At 42.6% G+C, this 17,508-nt stretch overlaps 1 protein-coding gene across 1 annotated transcript in view; it reads right to left on the reverse strand.

Annotated features, from left to right (window-relative positions):
* The window catches only part of LOC124605823 (UDP-glucosyltransferase 2-like), a 96,550-nt gene extending 87,907 nt beyond the window's left edge, over window positions 1-8,643 (reverse strand). Inside the window, exon 1 of the mRNA XM_047137741.1 lies at window positions 8,539-8,643. The gene's annotated coding sequence lies outside the window, so the exon portion shown is untranslated. The remainder of the gene's footprint in view (window positions 1-8,538) is intronic.
* Window positions 8,644-17,508: the final 8,865 nt, after the last annotated feature.

The raw sequence follows: 17,508 nt of genomic DNA on the forward strand, positions 1-17,508 counted from the left end.
GGTAGAGTACTTGCCCGCGAAAGGCAAAGGTCCCGAGTTCGAGTCTCGGTCGGGCACACAGTTTTAATCTGCCAGGAAGTTTCATATCAGCGCACACTCCGCTGCAGAGTGAAAATCTCATTCTGGAAACATCCCCCAGGCTGTGGCTAAGCCATGTCTCCGCAATATCCTTTCTTTCAGGAGTGCTAGTTCTGCATGTTTCGCAGGAGAGCTTCTGTAAAGTTTGGAAGGTAGGAGACGAGGTACTGGCAGAAGTAAAGCTGTGAGTACCGGACGTGAGTCGTGCTTCGGTAGCTCAGTTGGTAGAGTACTTGCCCGCGAAAGGCAAAGGTCCCGAGTTCGAGTCTCGGTCGGGCACACAGTTTTAATCTGCCAGGAAGTTTCATATCAGCGCACACTCCGCTGCAGAGTGAAAATCTCATTCTGGAAACATCCCCCAGGCTGTGGCTAAGCCATGTCTCCGCAATATCCTTTCTTTCAGGAGTGCTAGTTCTGCATGTTTCGCAGGAGAGCTTCTGTAAAGTTTGGAAGGTAGGAGACGAGGTACTGGCAGAAGTAAAGCTGTGAGTACCGGACGTGAGTCGTGCTTCGGTAGCTCAGTTGGTAGAGTACTTGCCCGCGAAAGGCAAAGGTCCCGAGTTCGAGTCTCGGTCGGGCACACAGTTTTAATCTGCCAGGAAGTTTCATATCAGCGCACACTCCGCTGCAGAGTGAAAATCTCATTCTGGAAACATCCCCCAGGCTGTGGCTAAGCCATGTCTCCGCAATATCCTTTCTTTCAGGAGTGCTAGTTCTGCATGTTTCGCAGGAGAGCTTCTGTAAAGTTTGGAAGGTAGGAGACGAGGTACTGGCAGAAGTAAAGCTGTGAGTACCGGACGTGAGTCGTGCTTCGGTAGCTCAGTTGGTAGAGTACTTGCCCGCGAAAGGCAAAGGTCCCGAGTTCGAGTCTCGGTCGGGCACACAGTTTTAATCTGCCAGGAAGTTTCATATCAGCGCACACTCCGCTGCAGAGTGAAAATCTCATTCTGGAAACATCCCCCAGGCTGTGGCTAAGCCATGTCTCCGCAATATCCTTTCTTTCAGGAGTGCTAGTTCTGCATGTTTCGCAGGAGAGCTTCTGTAAAGTTTGGAAGGTAGGAGACGAGGTACTGGCAGAAGTAAAGCTGTGAGTACCGGACGTGAGTCGTGCTTCGGTAGCTCAGTTGGTAGAGTACTTGCCCGCGAAAGGCAAAGGTCCCGAGTTCGAGTCTCGGTCGGGCACACAGTTTTAATCTGCCAGGAAGTTTCATATCAGCGCACACTCCGCTGCAGAGTGAAAATCTCATTCTGGAAACATCCCCCAGGCTGTGGCTAAGCCATGTCTCCGCAATATCCTTTCTTTCAGGAGTGCTAGTTCTGCATGTTTCGCAGGAGAGCTTCTGTAAAGTTTGGAAGGTAGGAGACGAGGTACTGGCAGAAGTAAAGCTGTGAGTACCGGACGTGAGTCGTGCTTCGGTAGCTCAGTTGGTAGAGTACTTGCCCGCGAAAGGCAAAGGTCCCGAGTTCGAGTCTCGGTCGGGCACACAGTTTTAATCTGCCAGGAAGTTTCATATCAGCGCACACTCCGCTGCAGAGTGAAAATCTCATTCTGAATCCATTGTGTTGGTATTCATACATTCACAATAGTTTCTCTAATAATTTACAATACCATTTTTATGTTCCTAAGTCGGGAAGCTTGCGATACTTCTGCATCTATATCATGCTCCGCAAGCCACCTAATGGTGCATCACTTAGGGTACTCCTGATACCACTTACAGATCCACCCTACACTTTAGCACTAGCAAATGGCAAATGAGAAGAATGACCTTCGCAAAGCTTTAATTTCCGAAATTGTTTCGTCGTGTTTATTGCCGGAGATGTACTTGGGAAGGAGTGTTATCTTTTCCGGCCCTCCCCGGGGATGTCCTGGCTAGAAATTTCAAGAGTAAACCTCTCCATGATGCACAATGCCTGTCTTGTAACATCAGCGATCACGTTTTTAATGACATGCATATTTAACGATGTTCTTTGAGTTACTGGTATTTATTGCTGGTTTTCTGTTCTAGCATTTGTAACCTGTGGATTTATCTTCTGATATCATTTGATACAGGAGGGGATAAGTTTATTTCACAGTAATATTTACTACATTATAAAAATATAAAATTAATACGGGAGTCGTTTGTAGGAATGTAGGTAAGCAAGCAGTTTAAAGTGGATTCAGTTCTTAGTTACATAGAATTTCACCGACAATGTAGTGCTAAAGGCTTCTTCTAATGAAGAATAGACATTGCAGATAATATTGTTCCACACTTTATCTTGTAAATATTTGCCGCTGAGGCAGTACAAACTATTTTCGCTGACAGTGCACTTGTGGAATGATTACTAAAAACATGTCACATGACGCAGTATTTTAGCAAACACTTTTAATAGGCTTTTTTTTAATTTACTTATCGTTGGTTGATCGTTATACTTAGAGGGATTCAAATGGCTCTGAGCACTATGGGACTCAACTGCTGTGGTTATCAGTCCCCTAGAACTTAGAACTACTTAAACGTAACTAACCTAAGGACATCACACACATCCATGCCCGAGGCAGGATTCGAACCTGCGACCGTAGCAGTCGCACGGTTCCGAACTGCGCGCCTAGAACCGCGAGACCACCGCGGCCGGCTTTAGAGGGATTATACTAACGTACTTGAATATTTATTTTGGCTGTATAACAATAGGTTGATGGAAGTGACATAATTCGTGGCAAATGAAGTTCCAGTTGGCCGACTGATAAACTTCTGGGAAGAGGTTGCAGAAGCGCATACACAACATTGAGATAAATGGTTCAAATGGCTCTGAGCACTATGCGACTTAACTTCTGAGGTCATCAGTCGCCTAGAACTTAGAACTAATTAAACCTAACTAACCTAAGGACATCACACACATCCATGTCCGAGGCAGGATTCGAACCTGCGACCGTAGCAGTCGCTCGGCTCCAGACTGTAACGCCTAGAACCGCACGGCCACTCCGGCTGGCCATTCAGATAACTGATAGTAGTCTGGGTAATGGTGTCAAGTGTACCAGTCGTCTAATACTGCTGCAGGAGATAGGTAGGGTAGGCTGTATGCCTGCGTCGGAAGGAGCATATCAAGAAAGTTGTGAAATTGACTATGGCACTAAAGTGGCTTATACTTTTGATTTCCATGAATGGTCTAAAGTTTGTTGTGGACCCAGGTCGTTGGAAAATATCGGTCTCCTGAGGGCATGTGTATGCTAGGTAAAGTTGACATTACTAATGTCGTGGAGATTTTTTCAAAAGATTTAAGCACAGATTTTCTGTTCTTCATTCACTGGTATGAATGTTAACCACCCCATAACTCATTGTGGCTCACAAATTCATACATATTATCAAAATCCATATATATATATATATATATATATATATATATATATATATATATATATATATATATATGTGTGTGTGTGTGTGTGTGTGTGTGTGTGTGTACGTATGTTCCACAGCACCTCCTAAAACAATGGAACGATTTCAGCTAAGCTTACTACACATATCCGTCACTGTTAATGAACAATCGCTGTAGGAACCATGCACCTATAGCAGTTTTTGGGGATAGGACTTAATAAACTCTGAGGTATGAGGAAAACTGGCAGATTGTGAATGACATTGAAATTTATTACTTCCTATCTTCTATCTCTATTAAAAACATATTACGCTGACAGTATCCACATATGCAGCTGAATGTAACTAGAAAATCGCACCATTCTACACTACTGGCCATTAAAATTGATACATCACGAAGATGACGTGCTACAGACGCGAAATTTAACTGACAGGAGGAAGATGCTGTGATATGCAAATGATTAGCTTTTCAGAGCATTCACAAAAGTTTGGCGCCGAGAGCGACACCTACAACATGCTGACATGAGGAAAGTTTCCAACCGATTTCTCATACACAACCAGCAGTTGACTGGCGTTGCCTGGTGAAACGTTGTTGTGATGCTTCACGTAAGGAGGAGAAATGCGTACCATCACGTTTCCGGCTTTGATAAAGGTCGGATTGTAGCCTATCGCGACTGCGGTTTATCGTATCGTGACACTGCTGCTCGCGTTGGCCGAGATCCAACGACTGTTAGCAGAACATGGAATCGGTGGGCTCAGGAGGGTAATACGGAACGCCGTGTTGGATGCCAACAGACTCGTATCACTAGCAGTCGTGATGACAGGCATCTTATCTGCATGGCTGTAACGGATCGTGCAGCCACGTCTCGGTCCCTGAGTCAACGGATGGGGACGTTTGCAAGACAACAACCATCTGCACGAACAGTTCGACGACGTCTGCAGCAGCATGGACTATCAGCTCGGAGACCATAGCTGTGGTTACCCTTGACGCTGTATCACAAAGAGGAGCGCCTGCGGTGGTGTACTCGAGGACGAACCTGGGTGCACGAATGCCAAAACGTAATTTTTTCGGATGAATCCAGGTTCTGTTTAGAATATGACGATGGTCGCATCCGTGTTTGGCGACGTCGCGGTGAACGCACATTGCAAGCGTGTATTCGTCATAACCATACTAGCATATCACCCAGCGTGATGGTATGGGGTGCCATTGGTTACACGTCTCAGTCACATCTTGTTCGCATTGACGGCACTTTGAACAGTGGACGTTAAATTTCAGACGGGTTACGACCCGTGGCTCTACCCTTCATTCGATCCCAGCGAAACGCTACATTTCAGCAGGATAATGCACGACCGCGTGTTGCAGGTCCTGTACGGGCCTTTCTGGATACAGAAAATGTTAGACTGCTGCCCTGGCCAGCACATTCTCCAGATCTCTCCCAATTAAAAACGTCTGGTCAATGGTGGCCGAGCAACTGGCTCGTCACAATACGCCAGTCATTACTGTTGACGAACTGTGGTATCGTGTTGAAGCTGCAAGGGCAGCTTTACCTGTACACGCGATCCAAGCTCTGTTTGACTCAATGCCCAGGCATATCGACGACGTTATTATGGGCTGAGGTGGTTGTTCTGGGTACTGATTTCTCAGGATCTATGCAACTAAGGGAAACCCTGACAGCTGGCAGCGCTTTTGACATCCTTCAACTGCTGAACACAAACGGCTCTAGACGAAAACTACAGCTATCTATTAATCGACCACAATAATACTGCAGCTGGGCTCAAGGGCGCTTCGGTCGGTTTATCTTGAGTTTTTAACGAGATGGTTCACAAGGACACGCTGAAGGACTTCATACATCTGTAAATCGTTTACAGTGCGATGAGTTTTCCTCAATGGCCTCTATTAATGTTTACTATAACGTCACCGCATGTGGTTGCTGAGTGCAGTATTATCGTGGTCGGGTAGCATAGCGCTATGAAGAGGCGTTTACAAAATCGCGTCGTAGACATGCGAAGTAGCTGCACCCAGTGTAAAGAAACATTCTGAGATCAATTTTGTTTCTTAATTTAGTTACTGCACCTATGTGTTTGTACATTACGCAAATTTATTTGCATGACATAATTTAAAATGTGTTTTCACACACACACACACACACACACACACACACACATATATATATATATATATATATATATATATATATATATATATATATATATATATATATATAGTTAAGGCTCACCGGTCACTTGATCATCTTCTTCTTCAGTGCGGATGCAAAAAAATTGCCCGAATTCTTACGGGAATCGGCAACGCGCCGCGAGAAATGAGTATAATGGGCGGGGGCACTAAGAATGTAATGCGGGACAATACGTTGAGCATGTGGGTGTCGCGGGAGGCGTGCCAGAGATAATTCCCTGCAGTCGCACTATCCTCTGTGTCCTCGGTGGCTCAGATGAATTGCCGGCACGGTAGCCCACCGTGCCCAGTCAGAGGGTTACGTATCCTCTGTAATAAAAAAAAAAACTGAGTTAATGGATCAACAACGAACTGAAACGGATGTCTTTCGACGTCCACCCAGAGCAGATACAACGAACTAAAACGAACAAAATGAGATTTAAAAAAAAAATAGAGCGTCTGCCATGTAAGCAGGAGATCCCGGGTTCGAGTCACGGTCGGGGCACATATTTTCATCTGTCCCCGTTGACGTATGTCAACGCCTGTCAGCAGCTAAGGGTTGCCTTTTCATTGTATTTTCACAGATACATGCAAAGGGATTTCTTTCGATAGTTTCCCACAAACACAGTTGATTTCTTGTTTCCGTTTCTGAAATAAATTGATAAAATAAATACCCAAGCGGTGCTATGTCATAACTAACTGAGTAATTTCTCTGATTACTACTGGCAAAGAGTACATACTGATAAGTAATTTATTGTCACTTGAAAGGTTATCAGATGTGCCACTGATGTAATACATAGCTGGCTCTCCCATGTGTAGAGTAAATACAGCATAAAAAATCGTCACATCAATGAATCCGCCACGGTACAGAATTACTCGTTAACGTATTTGAGGGAGCACACCTAACAGGTATAGCATACAATATTTGTGAAGGTATTCCACTGACCAACTCTGCACTCGATTTACTGTACACCTTGTGGTATCGATAGCTACGATACCACGTCGTACGTTAAAGTTCATAGGTTGGCACTACGACACCGACACCGTCGACAGCGCCATCTAGCTGCCGCTGCGCAGCTCTACGAGCGCCGCTCCAGATTCTGCCCATTTGATCCCGAGTAGACGATTAAGCAACATAGTTTCTATTTCATAGTGGGCGAGCCACTACAGATTTTGCCTTTGTAACCTGATGTACAGCTTCGCACCTACGTGCTCATCTCGACCAAAGTTACGAAAGCCTAATGTAATCCTAATTCTTCCTATAGTAAATGTGATTTAGATCTAAACGCAGTACCGAAGCATTTCACTTTTCCCGCTTCTACTCACTTCCTACATTCGGCCTACCCTTCAGTTTACAGGAGCAGACCCACGCGCGGCCTTCCAGGAGGGATACAAAACACCTGTTAGACAACATGAACGATTTTGTGTTCAAAATAAATTGTCTAATAAAATAATGGGCAAATGAAATTATCATCCAAAAGAAAAATACGTCCCACTGCGGTCTATCATTTATCGAAATCCTCTGGTGTGTGTCGGCTGGAGCTGATCACTTGCACAGGTAAGAATCGTTATATCCAATAGTTACGTTCCGCGAAATCACCTCGCATACCGAATTCGCGTGAATCTAGAGTCGTTTTATATATAAAATGGTGGTTAAGTTGTCGTTTACTCACTTTTGAAGTTCAAACGAGCAGTGTTTCTTAGTATTTTTACTAAAAATAAGTATTACAATTTTGATGAAATATATTTTAATGCAAAATTTATGCACTTAAAAATTAAACACTGAAACGAAATAATTAGTATAGTCATTATTCCATATCCAATGAACTCCCGGCCTGCTTTTGTCACAACGCTTTAGTGCCCCCAGGATTTCGCGAACAATGCAACCGCATTGCATTCTGCAATCTGCTGCATAATTTCCTGCGAGAAGAAGGGTGCATGGGTCCTTAGGAGCCTTAAATTCAGAACTGTTTTTCCTTCAACAGAAATGAATGTGTGTCTAGGCATTCATTTCGAAAACAAGCCGATCTCAACAAAGTGGAAACCTTCTTTGCGGTACAGCCTTTTTCTATCCAAATTTTTGAATACTCTCTTTAAATATCTCGACTCCAATATCGTGTCTCATAGCTGCTTCTTATGCCATTTTTATATTTTGAAACCCAAGATGATGCTTGAAGCTATCAAACTACTATGAATAGGTCGAGAAATGAGCTTCATCGTCCTCTTCGTTCGTTAAATCTGCATGCTAGCTCTTGGCTTAATCTTGAATAGCAGCTCCAGAGAGAAGCATGTACTGTTGGCTGTGGTGCTCAGTCCAGTGGCTTTGCATTTTTGTCCATTCTTTCCATCGCCTCCCAGTGATACTTTGTCACCCTAGTCACTCTTAAACCAGTTGAACAGTGAGCTGTTTTTGAAATTATTTCGCATTTTCATGCACTGTTCTCACAGTGCATTCACTAAGTCCCACAGCTCTCACGTTCCTAATACCGATGCGAACTGTTCTCTTTGTTTATAGTGGATACGACCTTCTAAAATGCTTCGTTTCGTCGACAGGCCCAATTTTATTTCTTCCTAAACGACTTTTTAAAAATAGAACTTGTCATGTGCAAATACACAGCCCTACTATCCTGAACTGACTATTCACGAATCGACAAAGACGATAGAAGATGTACATTGAGATGCGCTACTGTATTATTACTTCCTTGTACTGTTAACAGATGGCAGCACTGGACCGCAAACTAAATTCACACATAAGCGAAAACGTGGATAACAAAATCGCGAGTAGCGGGATCTGCCTGTATTGTATTTCAGAATGCGTACTCAGTGATTTACTGCGTCTTAATGATTGGTATGAGTAACGTCGTAAATTGCACGGTCACAAAATGTAAGAGATAATAAAGGCGGCAGCAACATCGCAAAGGGAAAGTTTGCGTGACTTACCAGTAAGCCGGCGCCGCAAGCGGACGAGTCCCAGAATACTGCTGGCCTTTGGCTGCCAAACGAATGGCTCGCTCGCAGTACGCGCGTCTGCGCCGCTGCTTGTGACGCAACGAGTGATTCAAGGGCGACGTCATTAGCCCGACCACAGCGCTGACTCAGCAGCTCTGTAGCGCACCACGGTCGCAGCTGGAAGCTGATATTCCAGTGTACTGACACCGCCTCACTCTATGGCGAGGGAGGATTGGAGGAAGATAAACGTAAGTAACTCGACAAAATCAGGGACATGTGAGTCTGAGGAGTATTTGGTCCGACAGGCGACGAAGATGGAAGACTTCCTTCTTGCTAGAGGGACCTAATTCAGCACACAAGTGATGTGATTTAGGCATATCACAAGAAAGTTAGGCATAATACAAGAGCGCTGGACGGAAATCTTAACCGTGTTGCTGTGGACAACAAATCAATAGTACAACGACTATGACAGCTCATTGATAACTTCAAAGTCAAAATAAAATTGTTTAGATTGCTCGGAAATCGTGAGATGTAGTACTCACTGCTATAACAGTATTTTTGTACACTGGAAACTCAAAAGTGTAGACGCGGTGGAAAAGTATAATACATAGATTTAATAGGTACGTTGATGAAATGTTCAGAATATTATCTACAGCTTGTACAGGGGCAACTCCAAAAGTATGCAACCAGCAGAAATCTGAAACTTTATGGTACTTAAAAACTGTGTGTTGGAACTAGAGTCAAAGTCGGGACCCGTGGCTAATCCAAGTTTCCGCAATATCCCTTCTTCCAGAAGTGTTAGTTTTGCAAGTTTTGCAGAAGAACTTCTGTGAAGTCTGTAAAGTAGGAGACGAGGTACTGACGAAAGTAAAGCTGTGAGCAAACATCGTGAGTCGTGGTTGGGTAGTGCACTCGGTATAGTACTTTCCCGTGAAAGGCAAAGGTCCCTATTTCGAATCTCGGTCTGGCACCGTAGTTTTAATCGTCAGGTTGTTTCATATCAACTGACACTCCGCTGCAGAGTGAAAAATTCATTCTAATAGAAATCCGCAGAAATATAAATTCGGTAAATAAAGTGGAAACGTGATGTAGTTTTAAAGAGACCGGAGTTAGGTGGAAGACTCGAAATGGGAAACAGCAGTTGAGAATTGCAGCATACGACCAATGTTATTCAATCTGTCCACTACGTTAGGAATAATCAGAACCAAAGAGAAATTTGAAAAAGTTCAGGGAGAAGATATTGAAATTTGGCAATTGGCTGATATCGTTGCAACTCTGTCAGAGACAGTATCGAACCGGGACGTCAATTAAATGGTATGCATAGTCTATTGAAATGAGGTTATAAGATAGATATCCAGAACAGTAAAACAAGAGTAACAAAATATAGTCGAATGAAATTACGTGATAAGGAAGTAACTACTAAATGGAGTGCTACGGGTAACTGATGAGATTTGTTGACTGGACAACCAAATAACTGACAATGACCGAAGTGGGAAGGATATAAGATGCAAGAAGTAACGGAAAAAACTCAGGAAACGACATATATGTTAACCTCGATTATAAATGAGTATTATGGAGTCTTTCGGATCGTATTTGTCTTGAGTGTAACCTTGTACGGATGTTGACTGTAGATGATAAAGAGCTCAGATCTGAAGAGAATAAAACTTCTCAAATGTTGTGATGCAGAACAATGCTGAAGACTTTTTTATTTGTTTCAGGCAAAGCTCGTTTTTCCAGATACAGTTTTGCCAGACAATGATACAAATATCATGATTGTCTGATTTTATTATAAATCATAAAACGTTATTGTACGAAATAATTAGGCTGCAGTGTTATTCAAATAGGAAACATTATTGTACGAAAGCGTTATGCTATAATGGATATCATTTTCACCGCAACATCACAACAAAAGCCACTAACATTTAACACAAAATCTGATTATACATGAATAAATGGTGAAACATAAGAAAAGATTCCCAAACTTTGCAGTTCACCTTTGCTAAGATAGACGAAATCGCAAATATATTTGGCATAGAGTTATCTATTGGACTACTTAGGAAACTAAGAGAAAAATCATGCTTATTTTTTAAAATATTGTACAGCGTAAGTGTTCTTGCATGACTAAGCTTATCTTGTTCAACTGAGATAGGTATAATGCTCACGTAAATTAGGGGAGGAATTACAGCTTGAAGATGCAATTAACTTTAACAAACGTTTAGTTATATTACTAGAAGAGTGTGTTCTACCTTTTCGTACCTTAACCACTAGACAACCCTTTATCAGAAGTTAAATATATTTTAATATACCATTTCGAATTGATAGCGTTCACTTTACGTGTGCCACAGTCTTTTCCCAACGCTACAAAAATTATTATGGAAGGATAATGTTTTTCCAAACTTAAAAATTATTGCAATATACAACATGGTCGTGAACCTAGGTGCTAATGTAACAGGGTTGTATTGTACAAAATTCTTGTCAGTGATTTATGTAATCTTGTATGTTTCACATTATTACTATACTACTCACCTGCAATCAGTAAGCGAAATCAAATTAAGTTGAAGCATTTTCATTAACAGGTTTAATACATTTTCAAACAGAAGCTATGGCCAACTAATACAAACTTCGAATTTCACAACAGGGAATAATGGGAAACCGATTCATGCTGGAAAGAAGTTAGTTTCTATTTTGGCCGCATATCGTCAGATACTCCAGTGTTCATATTGAACCAATTGTGTAAGCGGCAATTAATAACATCGACATTATTCATTTCTCACTTGTCTGACCTTTCCTACTCACGCCTCGTTCCTAATAAATTATATTTGGATACATTTCTATAAGTCGTCCGCAGCTCGTGGTCTTGCTGTAACATTCTCGCTTCCCTTGCATGGGGTCCCGGGTTCGAGTCCCGGCGGCGTCAGGGATTTTCTCTGCCTCCAAATGTCTGGGTGATGTGTGGCCTTCATCATTATTGACTCGCAAGTCGCGAAGTGACGTTAACTAAAAAGAACTTCCAATACGGCGGTCGAACTCCCGCGAAGGGGCCTCCCAGCAAACAATGCCATATGATCGTTTCATTGATTTCCATACGTGTTTCTTGTATTCACAGCGCCAGATCGGCGTATAGTGACCAAAATTGTAACTAATTTTTTTGCGGAGTAAATCGATTCTGCATTAACACAATCGAATGTCTAACAAGTTTCGCTACACGAGAACTGCAGCCCACAATGGAGCTCTGTGAGTAGCTACACTTTAATTATAGCCTCCTAACATCATTAGCAGGAGGTTGCTCATGTTCCTGTCCTAGGAAAGTCGAATATTTAAACATGGGGCTACTTGGGGGCATCAGAGGCAACGCCATATACCGTATTACAAATCTCTGTGACGTATAAATTCTTAATCATAAATAATTTGTAAAACTTCATTGTGTATTCTAAATTATGTAAATAATACTGAACTTTTAAAGATAACTTTGACACAAAGTTTAGAAGTACAAAATTTTGTCGATACATCAAAGTTTTCAAGTACAGCAGTTTTAGTAATGGAAGAAACGGAACCTTCATCATGACAACCTATAACTTATTGTAACAACGTGTAGGGATGACTGTGTATGGCAACATCACTAATGTAAACTACTGGGATAATGCTCAAAACTGAAGTGCAAACATATGTCTCCCATAGTTCAAAATGTCCAATTCAGGAACATAAATTAAGTTTTTAACAACCAGTTTCTGTACAGTTAAGATCAAGACTTGCGAGGCTTGACCTTCATTGTACTGTAACTGGCTGTTGAGAAACAAAATGTAAGTAATTGAGACCCACCAATATCGAGACAAGTCTGGTTGTGGGCTATTCACGTCTCGTCTTGTCTATCGCGTACCGTGTTTAGCATCATTAGAAAATAACCACTGCAGTGCTTCAAGTTCAGTGTACGTCGTTGATTGCGACAGATATAAACTGATGAGAAACAGGCTGCGAGCGATAGTTTATTAGCTTTTCAAAAGACGAAGCAGCGACTTTAACATTAGTGGATGATGTTAGTTCTTATTAGTGTGGCCATATCGTCCGTAGTTCCTTGCGAGGCTTGACCTTCATTGTACTGTAACTGGCTGTTGAGAAACAAAATGTAAGTAATTGAGACCCACCAATATCGAGACAAGTCTGGTTGTGGGCTATTCACGTCTCGTCTTGTCTATCGCGTACCGTGTTTAGCATCATTAGAAAATAACCACTGCAGTGCTTCAAGTTCAGTGTACGTCGTTGATTGCGACAGATATAAACTGATGAGAAACAGGCTGCGAGCGATAGTTTATTAGCTTTTCAAAAGACGAAGCAGCGACTTTAACATTAGTGGATGATGTTAGTTCTTATTAGTGTGGCCATATCGTCCGTAGTTCCTTTTACAATCCTTGACGGGATTGTTGTTCTGTCGTTGCATCCACAAAAAACGCGTGATGTACAACCAGTGGTTTGCTTTATTGAGATAAAGCATCGCCAGTGGTCTGTAATAAAGTTATTTAGATTTAGATTTGCTTTAAGATAGAAAAACACTTTGTGAACAATATGTTCGTTTTTACTTACGGTGATTTCCACTTCATGTCCCGCCTCATCGTGAAATGCCGTCTGCTGGAATATCATTAATGTTTTTCCTCTTTAGACACTGATAGTTGTAGTCTAATGTTTAGCTGTTCTGCAACATTGTACATTTTATGCGCTTTACACAGCGCACTTTTCCGCACACCACTGTTTTCTGTTTGTTGGTAATGTTTCTATATGATTCATGAAAATGTTGGCTAACATGACAAAATTATTTTGAATTCAATCAAAAGTACTACATACAAGAAAAAAGTTTAACCATGGGTTCACCTATCTCAGGACCGATAGCATAAATATAAATAATACAAAAAAATAATATTTAAAGACATAATAACAAAGAAAAACTAGAACATCATCTGCTGATACTGATACATAGATGACACATTATGCGTGGTGGATGAACATAAATACAGAATACAGCAACTACGCAAAGACATGAATACTGTACACAAAAACATAAAGTTCACAATAGAAGAAGAAAAAGAAAACTCATTCAGTTTTCTAGACATGACCATAATAAAACACGAAAACAAACACACAATGACGTATGCAGAAAACCCACAACAAGTGACACTAACTTAAATGTAGCCTCAAACCACGCACAGAATCACAAACAGGCTGCAATCAGATACATGTTAAACAGACTGAACAGGATCCCTGTAAACACTTCTGATTACATTCTACTACATACAAGGACATACAATGATCTACCACAACAAATTCTCACAGAAATAGGTGCCGAGGCATAAACATTGTTTACAAAACAAACAACTCAATCCAAAAGTGAGCCGCGCGGGGTAGCCGTGCGATCTGAGGCGCTTTGTCACGGTTGGTATGGCTGCCCGTAGGAGGTTCGAGTCCTCCCTCGTGCATGGGTGTGTGTGTTGTGCTTAGTGTAAGTTAGATTATGTGGTGTGTAAGCATAGGGACTTTGACCTCAGCAGTTTGGTCAAATAAGGTCTTACTATAAATTTCCAGTTTCCAAAAATGAGATATTGTCAGTATGGTATTCCGCTGGCCACACCAACTACTTAGGTGCCAATTTCAAGTCGATCGTGTGTCGCAAGCTAAGGTCTTTGATCGAGGTGTGTGTGTGCGTTTAGTTTGACGGAGCCTTGAGAGTGAGTTGGCTGAGGAGCACGTGGCTGACAAGTTGTGGCTTTTGGTGGACTCCGACTGTCTGGCGCGGGTCTCGCGAAACAGCGTAAGGTTAAATCGGTCGGAGGCAAACCTGCCCGGTACGCTTAAGGATTGGTAGCGACGGACGGCGCGAAGACAAGAGAGACGTCGCGTGAAACTTGATCGGCAAATTTAAGCTTTACGACTCCTCGACGATTGCTCATATCGGTTAGAGGCAATAACGTCCGGGCTCGAATCCTGCAAGCCACGGCTCCTTCACACCTGAGTATAGTTAGGTGTTGTTTTCTTATTCTGAGTAGTTGATATTGTAAGGAAATGTCTGTGTATAAGCTGTTGGACCTGTTACACGAGGGCAGTTCAATAAGTAATGCAATACATTTTTTTTCTGAAACAGGGGTTGTTCTATTCAGCATTGAAATACACCAGGTTATTCCCCAATCTTTTAGCTACACAACACTATTTTTCAACGTAATCTCCATTCAATGCTACGGCCTTACGCCACCTTGAAATGAGGGCCTGTATGCCTGCGCGGTACCATTCCACTGGTCGATGTTGGAGCCAACGTCGTACTGCATCAATAACTTCTTCATCATCCGCATAGTGCCTTCCACGGATTGCGTCCTTCATTGGGCCAAACATATGGAAATCCGACGGTGCGAGATCGGGGCTGTAGGGTGCATGAGGAAGAACAGTCCACTGAAGTTTTGTGAGCTCCTCTCGGGTGCGAAGACTTGTGTGAGGTCTTGCGTTGTCATGAAGAAGGAGAAGTTCGTTCAGATTTTTGTGACTACGAACACGCTGAAGTCGTTTCTTCAATATCTGAAGAGTAGCACAATACACTTCAGAGTTGATCGTTTGACCATGGGGAAGGACATCGAACTGAATGACCCCTTCAGCGTCCCAGTAGACTGTAACCATGACTTTACCGGCTGAGGGTATGGCTTTAAACTTTTTCTTGGTAGGGGAAGGAGTGGGTATGGCGCCACTCCATTGATTGCCGTTTTGTTTCAGGTTCGAATTAATGAACCCATGTTTCATCGCCAGTAACAATCTTTGACAAGAAGTTGTCACCCTCAGCCACATGACGAGCAAGCAATTCCGCACAGATGGTTCTCCATTGCTCTTTATGGTGTTTGGTTAGACAACGGGGGACCCAGCGGGAACAAACCTTTGAATATCCCAACTGGTGAACAATTGTGACAGCACTACCAACAGAGATGTCAAGTTGAGCACTGAGCTGTTTGATGGTGATCCGTCGATCATCTCGAACGAGTGTGTTCGCACGCTCCGCCATTGCAGGAGTCACAGCTGTGCACGGCCGGCCCGCACGCGGGAGATCAGACAGTCTTGCTTGACCTTGTGGCGATGATGACACACGCTTTGCCCAACGACTCACCGTGCTTTTGTCCACTGCCAGATCACCGTAGACATTCTGCAAGCGCCTATGAATATCTGAGATGCCCTGGTTTTCCGCCAAAAGAAACTCGATCACTGCCCGTTGTTTGCAACGCACATCCGTTACAGACGCCATTTTAACAGCTCCGTATAGCGCTGCCACCTGTCGGAAGTCAATGAAACTATACGAGACGAAGCGGGAATGTTTGAAAATATTCCACAAGAAATTTCCGGTTTTTTCAACCAAAATTGGACGGGAGAAAAAATGTGTTGCATTACTTATTGAACTGCTCTCGTATTAGCTCTCCTACGAATGTTTTGAGCGCGTGACCATCGGTCAGTGCTACGAATCGCAATCCGTGCGGAGTGGTCGAGCGGTTTTTAGGCGCCATGTCACGGATTGCGCGGCCCCTGCCGCCCGAGGTTCGAGACCTCCATCGCGCATGTGTGTGTGTGTTGTTCTTAGCGTAAGTTAGTTTATGATAGTTTACGCAATGTGTAAGTCTATGGACTGATGACCTCAGCAGATTGCTTACTTAGGAATTCACACACATTTGAACATTTAAAGTAATTGCATTTTGTGTTCTAGGCTACATGTCGTGCAAGTGTAAGAGCGCTCCGTGTAATAGGTTCTGTGAAAGGAATAAATAGTAACATGATCTGCATGCGAGGCATGATGGTACAGGTGTATGTTGTTGTTTTTTTTTTTTTTTTTTTTTTTGTAACAACAGTCTCTGATGTGATCACTTGTAAATACTGGTAACTTTATAGGGTGTCAAATTTAAGCTGTGTTAGTATCCCGTTTGCCATTCCTTTATACATTTTACTCCCTGTCCATTCTTGTGTGAAGCATTATTCGCGAAGATTATTATTGTTCCCTTTTCATGTGTGTTGGCAGGGTAGCTTTCCCTGCAGAAGAAGCTTTCCTATTGCCTGGGCCCACAGGAAATGCGTGTTGGTTGGCGCTGCGGCAATCATGTCGTGGTGACACAAGTGGGTGTCGCCGTTTAAGCGGGAAACAGTAGCTGAATCTACGTGGTGAGGTTAAAGAGCTGAGGAGGTTAAGGCGGGTTTACCAAGCCTCAGGTTCTTCCCCATTATACCTCGGTAGCTATTCGTTTAAAGTCGGCATTCTTTTTACTACTTCTCATTGCCTTAGGCTTAAGACCTGTTACTTATCAATATGAACTGCTGAACCTTTCCTTGATCCACGGTCATTAGCTACTACACCTGCTGTGAAATTTGGCTGCTCGTTCGTTGTTGGCTGTGACAGCCGTCTGATGTAGCTCTCAGTTTACTTTGAATTTTGTGCGATTGTATAGCTACTGATGGTTGTGCCAAAGTTTCTGAGGTGTATACTAGTTGGAAGTACACTTAAATTGCGTGTAAATCCCAGTTATCTTGAATTTCGGGACACTGTATGTTTATTAAAGGTTGTGTCAACGTTTCTGGTGGTGTGTACCTGCTGGAAGTACACTTCAGTTGCATCAACTTCCAACCAATCGTGAATTTTTGGCAACTGTATGTTTATTTAGGGTTGCTGTTAACGTTTGGTGGATGTATGCATGGGTATTTATGTTCAAATTTTATGCATGCGCAGTTGGTCTGTTCAAGGGACTGTGCATTCTGTGCTTAAGGCATTTTCTCATTATAAGTTATGCATTGCTAAACGGCTTTCCAAAAGTGACGAGCACTTTCGTGATTTGCTATCATTCTCATATTTGGATGAGTATCCCCCAGTTGTGTTACGGTTGCATAAGCTTGCAACTGTTACTACATTTAACAGTTGTTACAGTAATTTATTTGGTTTATAAAATAGTTTGTTGAATCTGC

Source organism: Schistocerca americana, chromosome 3 (genome assembly GCF_021461395.2).
Source record: "Schistocerca americana isolate TAMUIC-IGC-003095 chromosome 3, iqSchAmer2.1, whole genome shotgun sequence".
NCBI lineage: Eukaryota > Metazoa > Arthropoda > Insecta > Orthoptera > Acrididae > Schistocerca > Schistocerca americana.